Raw genomic sequence first — 14,362 nt, 5'->3', positions numbered from 1 at the left:
TTCCTTTTTCTGGTTGAGATAGTCGTCACGTCTCACTGTCCTGCAGTATGAAAAACCAACCAAACAAACACAAAAAACCCACACATGTATGGAAGTCAGAAGGATCCGAGCAAATCGTATCACCTCTCAGAACCAGAATCGTCACCTGTAAAATGAGACTTACACTAACTTTCTCAGATGACTGCCATGATCAGAGATATTATATATAAAACACTCTGAACAGTGACTAGCAGAGAGTAGATCCCCTAGAGTTATAACGTGCTAAGTTGAAGTGGTTAGATAGTAAGTATTTAATACCTGTTGACATACTTTGATATGGCTAATGAGGACAAAGAATTCCCCTACACCTAAATTAAAATAATGGAAAATAAGAGTTGGAAAGAAGTCCTCTTCCTTCTACTTAATTCTCACCATTCTACACAGCAGGATATTGAAACCCAGAAAGGTTAACATTCATTAAGTTTCCCAATTCAGGTCTCTATGGGAGGCACAAGGTTATAGCTAAAACAGTTACTTATTTCTTGACACCTATTCAGTCGATCAGAGTTGTTGTCGTTGTCAGTTTTGTCTCTATGTTTAAAATTGAGATTCCATGGAGAAAATATCAAGTGGGATGGGTAGAAGACCCTTTTGGTGTCCCATATAGCTTTTTTATTTCATTTTATTTTGTTTATTTATTGAAAAATCACAAGTAGTCAGAGAGAAAGAAAGGGGAAAGCAGGCTCCCGGCTAAGCGGAGAGCCCGATGCAGGGCTCAATCCTGTGACCCTGAGATCATGACCTGAGCCAAAGGCAAAGGCCTAATCCACTGAGCCACCCAGGCGCCCTCCCATATAGTTTTGAGACTCACCATTCCTGTATATGCCAATCCAATGGCTTCTAACTGAAAGCACTTAGGAGTCTGCCTGATGGCTTTCTCTGCTCACCAGAATTGGCTTAGCATACATGCAGGGAAGGCCAGAAATGCTGTGGAATTACTGCCCACCCATCCCCCACCTCTTGAGAGCACTCCTCAACCAGCAACTGATGGAAGTTGGTGAATAAATTTTCCAGCTTACGCACACCTTAGTTGGAATACTTCTAAGGTATGTTCTATACTGTCTCCCAGTGTTTTCTTAGGACTGCAGTTTTTCAGTAAAAACTGAAATAGAAATAGACATGCCTGTCTATGGCAGGCACGTTCAATTTCTCTTTTCTCTTTTTCCCGGATTATTTCCATCAGTATAGAAACACACTGCCACTTTCCATCTTTAATAACCTCTCTGGATTCTTTACTTCTACTGATATTTTCAAGTTCGTATTTCCCACTATTCCATATCTCCCACTCCCAACTCCAATACCATTTGTGTCTTTAATATCTCAACTTGGTGTCTGATAGGTGACTCATATTTAATAATTGTAAAAGATTTCTTTCCACCACTGATCCCATGTATATAATAGTACCATGTTATGCAGCATCCACTTATTTACTCAAGCACACAGTTTGGAAACTATCTCTAATCACCTCCCGCCTCCCACCTTTTCCTCAACTTCCTGTAGGTATTTGATGATTAACTGTCAGGTGTTTACATACTCTATATGCTCCATATACTTTTACAATCCAAAGTATATACCAAATTAGTCTACCTCTTTTGATCTCCCTAGCCACCTTCTGGGACATAGTTTACTACAGCTGCCTTCTCACTGGTTTCTTCTTTAAGACTCTTACCTTCTTTTTTTTTTTTTCCCCTCTACATACCAACTAGGATGAGAATTTTTTAAAACATTTCGATCCTATCTCTCCCTACTGAAATAGTTCCTGCTTACCCATTGTTAAAAGAGTAAGCTCCTGGCCCACCAGACTATGCATGATCTGGATCCTAAAACTCAGCCTGAGATGGAAAATAGGCCAAGCCTTTTGTCACACTTTTATCTTTGTACTCGCCATTCCCTTTGTCTGAAATGCCCTTCCCTCTGATGATGGAATGGCTGGGGATTTGTCTGAAGGTCGTCTTCTGGTGGGGCCCTCTTTCAATTCATCACCATCCCCTCCACTGTTAGGTCTACTCAATACTGTTTGCTAGTTTTGGGGTGCTTGTGTGTCTCAGGCGTTAAGCCTCTGACTTGGGCTCTGGTCATGACCTCAAACAAACAACAACGACAATAATAAAGAAGCTTGTAGATGACCCCTGAGTTCCAACACAGAAGAGGATGATTGCTTAGTAAAGGAGAGGTAGGTCAGGGAACTTAACTGCAGAGGAAAGGAGAGGGTGGGCAACCGCCTCTCCTGAAGTGGCCAGAATTATTTACTTCCATATGAATTTTAGTCAAGAGCCCCCAACTGGAGATGAGTCTGTTAGCACCACTTCTTGATGAGATGCCAAACCAAGGATCCATTCACTCTCCTCTCTTGTGAGAGGCGGCATTCAGTGCTTTACCCACCAGCAGCTTTCACGTAGGAAGGAGGTTCTGAACGGTGTTGGGCTGCCTGTAAACACGAGGGCTTGCCTCCATGGCTTGAGAGATCTTGGAGCCTAGAAATAAAGAGGAATCACTGCTTTCAGTTGCTTAGTTATCCCTTCCTTCTGTTCTTCCCTCCGCTTGCTGCACCTGAAATGCTGTTCCCTTCCCCTAGCTGCCTCTTCATTTGTTAACTTCCCTTCAAGGCACTCTATTCTGAGTTGTAGATGTGCTTGTGAATACTTCTGATGCCTTGAGTGAAATGTGAGTGGGGTTGCCATTCCAAAGTGCTTCGTGAGCAGGGAGGAGAAATTAAACCATCCATCTCTTGCACTTTGAAGAACACATTCTGTGGCTTTTCCTCTTACCTCACTGAATGCTGCTTCACCTCCACCACTCTGATCCCCGCTACATTTGATGTTTCCCAGACACGTCACACTCAACACTTCCAAAACTGAACTCAGCTCGTGTTCTTCCCACTCCTCTGTATCTCATGAAATGTCCCTGCCAGTCTCCTAGTTGCTCATGTCACAAACCTGGGACTTTTCTTTTACTTATGTCCCTCCCTTGCCCTCAATGCTCATAAAAGAACCACCTCCATTTTGAATGGACTTTACCTGCTGCATATTTCCTCAGAGAACCCCCTTCTCTCTGCACCAGTGACAGTGCCCTAGACCGGGTCTTACAGTTTCCTCAGTGGATTGCCCACCTCTGTTTACTTCCCATAGTAACATAGTATTATTTGACTCTCTTTATTATTTTATGTCAGAGTATCTGAAGTAAAAACCAAGATGGTGAAGAATTTTTTCATAAGTTTTTTTTATTATATAAAAAGCTACATTGTCACATTACAAAATATATTATGCCATAATTGAATGTTCCATTATTGTACATGGGCCTTGAATAATTCAATTAAAATTCTCAGAGCTTGAGACTTTGTAATATTTAAGTTATAAAAAATGAAAAACAACAAGATTTAATAAAATTTTTATCTAAAAAACTCTCACTTTAATCCATTAGTAATTTCGTTGCATTGTGGCCGGAGAACATACTACATACACTTTCAATCCTTTTAGGTTTATCGAGGCTTTATTTTATGACCTAGCATATGGTCTATCCTGGAGAATATTCCATGTGCCCTGGAGAAGCATGTGTGTTCTGCTGTTGGTGTGGATTGTTCTGTAGCTTTCTGTTAGTCTATATATTTTTAGCTTATTATCAGGTAGAATAATTTTATGGCCATTATAATTAACAACCGCAGTCTTAATACAAAAACTAGAACTCTGGGGCGCCTGGGTGGCTCAGTGGGTTAAGCCTCTGCCTTCAGCTCAGGTCATGGTGTCAGGGTCCTGGGATTGAGCCCCGCATCAGGCTCTCTGCTCAGCGGGGAGTCTGCTTCCCTTCCTCTCTCTCTGTCCGCCTCTCTGCTTACTTGTGATCTCTCTCTCTCTCTCTCTCTCTGTAAAATAGATAAATCTTAAAAAAAAAAAACACCTAGAATGCCTAGTATTAAGTGCTAATCTAGACACGTTGTCTTCTCCTGCTCCTGTGCACTCAGCACACTCCCTCCCTTTGCTGCCGGTCATTTTCTTGACTAGTCTCACTGCCCAGATAATTCCCTTCCTGAAACCAATCAGAACATCCTCAGGAAAGCCTTCTCTGACCTCCTATCCATCTCCCCAGTAAGGAAAATCCCTACCAGTGAGTCTCCTAGCACCATGTTCTTCTCTTAGAACCCTTTCCAGTCGTATTTATTTCATTTTTAAATTTGATTAATGGCTATCTTCCCATAAGAATGTAAGTTTCGAGGGGCATAAGGAGCTGGATTTCCTCCCACTACTGTATTTCCGTATTGCATTTGTGAGGACCTGCCACATATAGTACATTCTCATAAGATATTTGTAGAATGAACACGTGAGTGAATCGGTGAGTGAGTGAATGAATGATGGAAGAAGAAAGATCTAGAGGGAAAAGTTTATGGCCCAAGGGAGCGTTTTCGTTCCAAGTTGTTGCCACTAGATGGCAGCAGCAACCAGTACCAAAGTAGTTGCAGCTTCTGAGTGACGTTCTTGGGTTTCTTTTGTTTTCTTTTTTATTTTAAAGGTTTATTTATTTATTTTAAAAAGAGAGCAAGAGAGCGAGCGGGAGTGGGGGAAGGGCAGAGGGACAGAATTCTCAAGCAGAATCCCCGCTGAGCGCGGAGCCAGATGCCCATGCTGCTGGGCTTGATCCTAGGACCTGGGAGATCACGACCTGAGCGGAGACCGAGAACCAGACGCCCAACACGGCGAACCACCCAGGCGCCCCAGGTTCTTGGGTTTCTAATGGTTTGGATGTCCAGGCCTCCTCAGGGGACCTGCTGTTCCCCACGGACCTTTCTCCATTCCTCTCTATTAGACATCCCTTACTGACATGGCCAATCCAGAGCCATGAATGTGTTTGGCAGCAAGTAATAAAATGGCCATCCAACAGCAGTGCAACAGCGGGTAGAGAAGTAGATCTCTCTCTCTCTCTCTCTCTCTCTATATATATATATATATAGCAAAGACCTGAATGGCTTATAAAGCCATTCTGGGCTTTGTAGCCTGTGTAGCGGTTCAGGGAACTTCCCAGTAAATCAGGCTCCTTCTCAGTCTTAGTGTGACCCTTTAATCCTTGAGACTTCAATATGGACACGATTCCAGGCTCTGTGAGCAAGAGGAGGCAGGAAGAATAGGGCAGAGTGTAGAGCAAAGGGAAAGAAGCGTCTGCCTCTTGGACTTCTGCCAACCCCTCAGGGACAGAAAGGGGTCCCAAAGCCACCTCTGCCTGCTGGGGAGTCTGGGGGGTGGACTGGCTTTACTCTTTGATTATGGGGCTAAATCGAGGAGACAGAAGAGAGAGTGTGCAAACATCAGCCGTTAAGTGACATTCCTCTAGGCAGTAAGTGAAAAAGCCCCTGGAAACAACAAAGAGGCTCTGGAGAGGAGTTTGGATGAAAGACAGGAAGGGGGCATAAGAGCAAGGACTAACTTGTATGAAGAAGTTCTACTAACATAGTTTAGCTAAGAAAGGACTGAGCTGACTCTAGTTGCCTTCACGTTTGCTCGGCAAATTCTGAAATTCGAATTCAACTAGGCATCATTTTTTCAGGAAGTCCTTCTGGACTCCTCTTTCCCTTTCCTCCCACCTGGGTTTTAAAAACCTTTTAAAGGACAATGTTTAAAAAAAAATATTTAGAAGAGTATTTTTATTTTTATTTTTATTTATTTATTTTTTTTAAAATTAATTTTTTATTTTTTATAAACATATATCTGGAAAACAGCATGGAGGTTCCTCAAAATGTTGAAAATAGAACTGCCCTATGACCCAGCAATTGCACTATTGGGTATTTACCCTAAGGTTACAAACGTAGTGATCCAAAGGGGCACGTGCACCCGAATGTTTATAGCAGCAATGTCCACAATAGCCAAACTATGGAAAGAACCTAGATGTCCATCAACAGATGAATGGATCTAGAAGAGTATTTTTAAAGTAGGCTCCAAGTCCCATGTGGGGCTCGATCTCACGACTCTTGAGATCAAGCGTCCCACACTCCACACACTGAGCCAGCCAGGCGCCCCAGATTTAAAATTATTTTATAGTAGCACTTAGGAAAATAATAGGTAACATTTATAAAGTGCTTACCATGTGCAAGGCACTAATTTCAATGGTTTCTATTAAGGAACTTTTTCAAGAACTCTGTGAGGTCTTTACAATTATCATTCATGTTTTTAAAGAAAGGATATGACCATTGTCACGGTCTAGGAAGTGGAGCAGCCAGGGTTCACATCCAGACCAGCTGACCCCTGAGTCTCCATGTTAACCCCCTGCCCCATGCTACTGACCAGCATAATTGACATGCCAGTTTTTGGAGGTCTCCAAAATGATGCCACATACCCCATGAGTATGCATGATGGTCCCATGCATATTAATATTAAATTTTTATTAAATTTTTTCTTGCAATTCATTTTTTGTGTCCTGTATCTTTAATTTCTCTGTCTGTATATACATAATGAAGTACATAGTATATTACCACTGTAATTTTTTCTTCCTGCAATTCATTTTTTGTGTCCTGTATCTTTAATCTCTCTATCTGTATATACATAATGAAGTACATAGTATATTAGCACTGTAACTCTTTTCCAGGATTTGTAAGTAAAATACACAAATGCATAGTTTAGAGCTCTCAGGGTTAAGAGAGGTGCAGGTGAATAGCTGGGGCTTTTCAGAGAAGCTGTACGAGCATATTTGTATTACTAGATGTCTCCACCAGGGGGTGCTTTCATGGGCAAGGAGACCTTACCTTTCCAAAGGGAGGGCTTAGGCATTTCATCACTTCCTTTGTACGGCTGCAGTTAGCACTCTCTGAACACACTTCCCATCTTCCTTTTGCACACTGGATGACTTTATCCACCTGGCTGCTCTACCCATCTTTAGGCTTTAGGAAATCACTGCAGAAGATGACCTATCCCAGCCCAGAGAGAAGGCGGAAGAGAATTCTTATCTCTCATCTCTACCTACCTCAATACTTTACCCCTAAACTCAGCTCAGGCATCACCCCCTCCTCCTTCCCCCACCATCCCCCCCCATCTGAAGGAATTCATGCCTCTGTTGGTGTGCCATTAACATCTGTTCCTTTCTCACACGTAGCACATGCCACAGGGTACAGAGATCCACTTCGCCGAAGGTGACCCCCTCGAGAGCAGGGGACCATGTTTCCTTCTGTCTGGCCTGATGCTCAGCACAGTGCCTGGGCGAGGAGGCGCACAGTAAATAACTATGGGTCCAGAGATGACTTTCCAGAGTCAGGCTGTTCTGCTCTCTGGGGACTAAACGTGACCCATCTCACCCAGCCGAATTAAGGCATGGTGGCTCCATTCACACAAAAATTCACCTTTGGACAGCATTGGCCTGTGAGTTACTTTCCTGTTCTGAGAAGTGGATCTACTGTGATGGTGACGAAGTTTAAGCTTCAGGTCCCGTCAGGTGCATAGGTTCCTTTTGAAGACCCTGGGTGACGCCTTTCACAGCAGTTTCACAAGGTCATGTGTTTTTGTAAAATTTGCAAAAGTAAGATGACTTACCCACAAATGGTTAAAATTGCTGTGTCACCCTATGCCCCCTTCCCCTCTGGTAGGGTGTGGATGTGGACATTTTGGGGAGGCGGTAGGTGAGGTTAAGATGGAATACATTTAGTCTGATTTGGTGGGATACATTTAGGTGATCGCATTCTCTTCCGTGTGTGGTTATGTTCTTGCCAGACGTTCAGGTTTAGGAATTATAGAGAGAGTTGTATGACTAGCCACTGGATTCCCCTGGGCTCTTGTGTTGTTGTTGTTTTTTTTTTTTTTAAGATATTATTTATTTATTTGGAGAAAGATACAGTGAGAGAGGGAATACAAGCAGGGGGAGTGGGAGAGGGAGAAACAGGCTTCCTGCTGAGCAGGGAGCTGGATATGGGGCTTGATCCCAGGACCTGGGATCATGACCTGAGCCGAAGGCAGAGGCTTAACGACTGAGGCACCCAAATGCCCTCCTCCAGCCTCTTGATGGGGAAGTATAGGACCAGGTGTCCCATGGTGATGCAGGCATGTTCTCTGATGCTGGGCAGTGGAGGGATGAGAGGTATGGAGGAGAAACCAAGTTCCTAAAGTACGGCATCTATAGCTAGTGTGCAGAAAGCTACTTCTAACCTTCAGGCATGTATACTTTTAAATGGAGGCTTCAGTTCTCATCTGATTAACATTCGGTTCAGAATATACTAGATAACACAGCACATTCATTATAAATGTGCCATACATTAGAAAAGAGCTAAGGAGTGGGATGGAAATCATTATATATATATATATTTTTTTTTTTAAATTTTTAAAGTATTCTCTACACCCAACATGGAACTTGAACTTGACCCAGAGATCAAGAGTCACATGTTCTACTGCAGAGCTAGCCAGGCATCCTGAGAGTTTAATGACATTTAGACATTAGAGAGTTTAGAGACATTTAGTGAAACATCATATTCAACACAAGTTCAACTCACTGAGACACCTGCTTCCCATGCAAAAACACACAGAACTCATTAAGCTGTTTCCATGGACTTTCAGAGCAAGAATCTTGCCGCAGGCCTGTGTTCTAGCCTCCAGTCTTAGTCACTACACCGTTCATCATTCAACCTCAGCAGTACTCAGCTTTTCTGGGTTAAGTCTCTTTTTGGCGGAACAGAGCTAAAAAATATGCAGCAGGTGCATCTCCAGCAAGGGGGAACTTTCTGTAGGACCAGAACACAGAACCGAGAGTAAGAAGGAAAAGAAGGACAGCCTGGTTCTCCAAAGTCGGTGGCAAGGTGGGTACCTGACAAGTAGGCAAGGTCTTACCTGATGCTTGTGTCTCACTTTGGACCTCCTGGGAGTTTCCAAAAGACTCTCCTGTCACTGGACTCATTAATCTTAAAAATGACAAACAGGAAATTTCTCTGACAACATGTTTCGATTTTTTTTTTTAAAGATTTTATGTATTTATTTGACAGAGAGAAATCCCAAGTAGATGGAGAGGCAGGCAGAGAGAGAGAGAGGGAAGCAGGCTTCCTGCTGAGCAGAGAGCCCAATGCGGGACTCGATCCCAGGACCCTGGGATCATGACCCGAGCCGAAGGCTGCGGCTTAACCCACTGAGCCACCCAGGTGCCCACATGTTTCGATTTTTTTTTAAAGATTTTATTTATTTATTTGCCAGAGAGAGAGAGAGAGAGCGAGCACAGGCAGGCTGAGTGGCAGCAGAGGCAGAGGGAGAAGCAGGCTCCCCGCCGAGCAAGGAGCCCGATGTGGGACTCGATCCCAGGACGCTGGGATCATGACCTGAGCTGAAGGCAGCTGTTTAACCAACTGAGCCACCCAGAAGTCCCTGTTTTGAATTTTTGATCAAGAAATTTTAAAACCAACTGGTTGAGGATCTTCCAAAACATTACAGTTAAACACACTTTTCACATAAAAACCTTTTTTTTTTTTAAGAGAGCAATGCAACTTCACTTCTTCCGCATAAAACCAAGGGAGACAGTAATTCGGTCTTTGCCCTTAATGTCCCATAGATGAAAAAATTAAAATCCTGTTTTGTTGCTGTTATGTATACTTTTTAAATTAAAAAATTAAATGGCAGGGTGCCTGAGTGGCTCAGATGCTTATGCGTCTGCCTTCAGTTCAGGTCATGATCTCAGAGTCCAGAATTGAGCCCTGCGTCGGGTTCCCTGCTCAGTGTGGAGCGTGTTTCTCCCTCCCCCTCTGCCCGTCCTCACTCCCACTCAAGCTTTCTCTCTAAGAAATAAGTAAGATCTTAAAAAAAAAAAAAAACTAGATGGCAACACACAGATTTGAGTTTATCAGAATTCTTATGCCTGTAGGCCACAAACCAGTAGCAACATTAAGAGCAGTAAGAGTTCTGTGAAGTTGCATGTTTTCTACATTCCAAGCCCTGATCATAAAAACCAATGTCAAGAAATCCTCTAACATGTTAGAGGCGAGGCTGAATCATATTCCTATGCTCCAGGTAGGAAAGGATACTATAAAATTGTCACATGTAGAGGGGATCCAAGGATATGCAGCTAAGTATGAAGAAAAGGTCTTAAATAGGTGTATTAAATAATATTGCTATTTTTCTGTTTTGTAATGTTCGTGATATGTGTGAGGTTTTCTTTTTTTTTTTTTTAATTAACCATATGTGGGATTTCTTTTCTTATCCTAGATACATATTTGCTTTTGTTCCTATTTTAATATTTGTAATTTTCTATTCTTTTTTCCCATTTTTTGAGGTACAGTTGACACATAACATTATATTAGTTTCAGACACACAACATAATGATTCCATATTTGCATATAGTGCGGGATGATCACCATAAGAGTCTAGTAACAACCATCACCACACACAGTTACAGATTGCTTTTCTCTTGAGATGAGAAATTTCAGATCTACCCTCTCAGGAACAGATATGTAACACAGTCATATCAGCTGTAGTCCTCCCGTCTGACTTATTTATCTTATAACTGGTAGTTTATCCTTTTTGACCCTTAAAGATGGCCACAGAGTGCTACGTCCCAGGCCCCACAGAGCCAGGATCTACCACCCAGGCTCCCCACTTCTCCCTCACCCCCGCTCCTGCATTTTTGCCAAATCTCCCTTTTCGTTCTATCCCCAGGCTTCTTGCCCAGACTGTTAGCGTTTACCTGGGATTCATCCCTGATCCTGGGGACTGGCCTTTGAGGAAGAACTTCAGGAAGCCAGACAGGCTAGTCCTGCTCTCTCCTGTTACCTCCCTCCCGAGGTCACAAGCCATAAGCCTTGTAAATGTGAGTGGGAACAGAGGGAAAAAGGGGTACCTGAGAAAAGACAAAGCTTGGAAAGGAAAACTTTAAGATATGGTCTATTGCATCTATTTATTGTGAATTATTTGTTCTGAGTATGTCTGCCAGGCCTTGTCCTGTGAAAGTCTTACTTACCTAAATTTCACATCACCTGCACGACAGACCTGTGAGTCCTGGCTTCCGCCTGCTCTGCAACAAAGCTGCGTCCCAGAGAGACACTAACCGGTGCAGGGTGACACTAGACCCACGAGCCCGGGTGAAGCAGTCCTCGGGTGCACCGCATCCTGAGGGCAGGTGCGTGCGGCGTCGCCGTGGAAGCCAGGGCAGATCTGTCAGGGAGAGACCGTGTGGAGGTGTCAGGGAGAGGCAGAGCTGGGCCTGTGGATGCAGCAGCTCGGATAACAACTGTGCCACCTGAGGCGTGTTTCACTGAAATTATCGGGCCCTCAGTTTCTACAGCAGTAACTCCACAATGTGGAGCTGAATTCTCTGCACCCCAGTTTCCTCACAAGAAAATTGCCAATGGCCAGCTGGGTGGCTTCAAAGGCTCCATCTCGTCCAGACTTTCTGTGGCTCCAAACTGCCTTTTAAATTCCAGCCACCAGAGTGGCTTCTCTCAAAGTGACCCCACAGGGTCCCCCCAACACACACACACACACACACACACACACACACCCCATCTGAATGATCTGGGGGAGCAGGTTTAAAAAGCACATTCCAGGTGCTCAATGTGGAGCATCTATGTTCTACCAACCGGCACCATGAGAGATGAGGAGGGGACAGAGCTCAGAAGAACAGACACAGATTTAGGTTTTTCAGGAGTTCTTCCGGGGAGATTTCCACCCCTGGCTTCATCTTCTCTACTCTGCTACCTACGGCAAGTCACCTCAGCTCTCTGAGCTTCAGTTTATCTTTACACGGTGACAAGAACTGTACCTCTCACAGAACTGCTGGAGAGTTCCAGAATTTTATGTATGTGAAGTCCTCAACAGACTGCCTGGCACATAGGAGGGTTTAAAACTTTCTGGCTGTTGCTTCATGATCATGACCGTCATCGTCATGGTCGTTGTCGTCACCATCACTCCAGAACAATGCCTCGTCGTGGGAGGTGTTCGGAGGTGTGTTTTCATGCATTGCATACATAAGCGAATTATCTTTCATGGAAAAAAAAAGAAGGAGAAGAAGGAGAAGGAGAGGAAGAGGAAGAGGAAGAGGAAGAGGAAGGAGCAGACCCATGCTGGGACCTTGTTGGTGTTGCTCACTTTCTTACCTGTTTTCTGTCTCAGGGTATGATAGGACCCCCTCATGGAGTCATTAGGAGAGTTGCAGGAGAGGACGAGGCCAAGTTGGCCACTGGTGTTTCCTATCACCAAAGTGACGGGAGCACACTTGCAGACCCACATTCCCATCTGCACTCCATCAGCCCACAGGGCGCCAGGGAGAGACCCCGGGGACAGCCTCCTTCAGTTCGCTCCGTCCAGAAACTGGCCTTGCTGCCTGCCCAGCCTTTCAAGAACAGGTCGCAGGAGTCAATCTGGCATCCTTCCTTTCTCACTCTTCAATAGCCAGTCCTTCAGCAAGGTCCGTTCTAGGTCCAAAAACGTCCTTGGGCATGCCCCCAGCTCTCCACTGTCATTGTCTTCACCATTATCTCCTGTCCAGATGACTCTAGCTTTAAACTGGAATCCCCAGGTGTACCTAGAATCTGTTCTCTATACAGCAGCCAGAGCTCTCTTTTTAGTACATAAATCTGATCATGTCTCTCCTGCAGCTCCAAACCATTCGATGTCTTCCCACTGTTCTTGGGATAAAATTTCACTTACACATGCCACAAAGCTGAGGATGGTCTGGCCTGCCCAGTCCAACAAAGTGTTCCAGGTTCTTTGCCATCTGTCAGCATTTCCGTCAGCTTCCTCTCTAGGAGATGCTCTTCCTCAGGTCTTCATACGGCTCCCCCCTCTTCATCTTTATGTCTCAGCTCAGACGTTACTAATTCATTCAGAGCATTCCTGGACCACCTTGCCTGAAGTGTCCTCTTCCAGGTTGCTTTTCTTCAAGATCTTGCTGATTTCTTCAGCGTGTCCCCACAACTTGTGACCTTCTTAATTTGTTCATCACTTATGTAATGTGTCTCTCCAGCTTTTTCACTCAGGTCAGAGACTCTGCTGTCGTGTTCATCACTGTACCTCACTGGTCATGGCAGCAAAATAACTAGTGCATAGTAAATATTCAATTAATGCTTCTTGAATGAGTGACTATATGATTAAGGAACGTGTAAGTGAGTGAAAGATGAAATAAATGGTGTTCTCTCATTCTAACCTCCCACTGTCCTAGACTCGGTCCTGGACAGAAATCTGCTCTGCTCGGTTAAATGGTGTATGCTGGTGGTAGAGTGGCCCAGTAGGAGACTCAACCCATGAGAGGGGACACTCAGAAGGAATCCAAGGACACAACCTGAAAACACCAGAGTTTTATCTTATAATACTTCCTAAAGAATCCATCAAGGTTAGACAGGAGGGGTGCATTCTAGACAAAACGGGGTATTGGCAATGCTGGAGTAGCAAAGGGGTTTCACTCTACAGCCCTACTCAGGTGAATGAGTCTTGAGGGAGACGAAGAGAATCACAAGCTCCTTACCAATTAATCCACAAGTTTTGGTAATGGCTTCAAGGTCTGGTACCTGCACCTGGAGGAGAGCATAGGGGTGTTTTGAGTCAGCTTAGGTACACAGTAGGAAAGGTGCCAAGAAGTGGCCCAGGACAGCATGGTTGCCCAGAGCAGTGCTCTCTTTGATAGCTCAAAACTTCAAGTGGAAATCCTCTCCATCTCTACTACTTATGTTAGAGGCAGGAGAAACCAAGGGACCTAACTCAGTACCTGCAGAGCAGGAGAAAGTCTACGGGCTCCATTTTACTATTAAATAAGCTTTAAACTTAACCAACATTTTCTTCTTTCTTTAACAGGAAAAGAATTGACAAAACTTTAAATCCACACACATATGGTCAACTAATTTTCAAGGAAGGCACCAGAAATACACAATGGGGAAAGGATAGTCTTTTCAATAAATGGTGTTGGAAAAACTGAATAACCACATGGAAAGGAATGAAATTGGATGCTTATCCACACACAAAAATGAACGCAAAATGGATTAAAGACTTAAGTGTAATACCTGAAACTTTAAAACCTCTAGAAGAAAACATAAGAAAAAAGCTCCTTCACATTGGTCTTGTTAATGACTTTTTTTTGGAAGTGATACCAAAAGCACAGACAACAAAAGCAAAGATAAACAAGGGGGACTACAACAAACTAAAGTGCTTCTGGACAGCAAAGGAAACAAACAACCTATAGAATGGGAGAAAATATTTGCTAACTGTATATCCAATAAAGGGTTAATATATAAGGGACACTTAACTCAATAGCAAAACCAAAACAAAACAAAACCCTAATAATCTGATTAAAAAATGGGCAAGGATCTAAAGAATCATTTTTCCAAAGAAGACACGCAAGTGATCAACAGTTCTGTGAAAAGATGCTCAACATCGCTCCTATCAGGGAAATG

General features: G+C 43.7%; 1 long non-coding RNA gene across 2 annotated transcripts; it reads right to left on the bottom strand.

Moving 5' to 3' along the window:
* Positions 1-822: 822 nt before the first annotated feature.
* On the bottom strand, positions 823-13,871 carry LOC116575299. 2 transcript variants are annotated; one of them, XR_004279694.1, is made up of 5 exons: positions 12,074-13,871; positions 10,939-11,132; positions 8,829-8,899; positions 8,495-8,722; positions 823-2,513 (listed from the first exon to the last, which is right to left on the bottom strand). It is a non-coding gene; the product is annotated as an uncharacterized LOC116575299 (long non-coding RNA). The 2 variants fall into 2 exon arrangements; XR_004279693.1 differs by lacking the exon at positions 823-2,513 and having other exon boundaries at positions 7,939-8,722.
* Between the last annotated feature and the right edge of the window lie 491 nt (positions 13,872-14,362).

This window comes from Mustela erminea, chromosome 16 (assembly GCF_009829155.1).
Source record: "Mustela erminea isolate mMusErm1 chromosome 16, mMusErm1.Pri, whole genome shotgun sequence".
Taxonomy (NCBI): Eukaryota; Metazoa; Chordata; class Mammalia; order Carnivora; family Mustelidae; genus Mustela; species Mustela erminea.
Note: the sequence above shows the minus strand (reverse complement) of the source record. Positions and strands in the feature narration are given on the sequence as shown.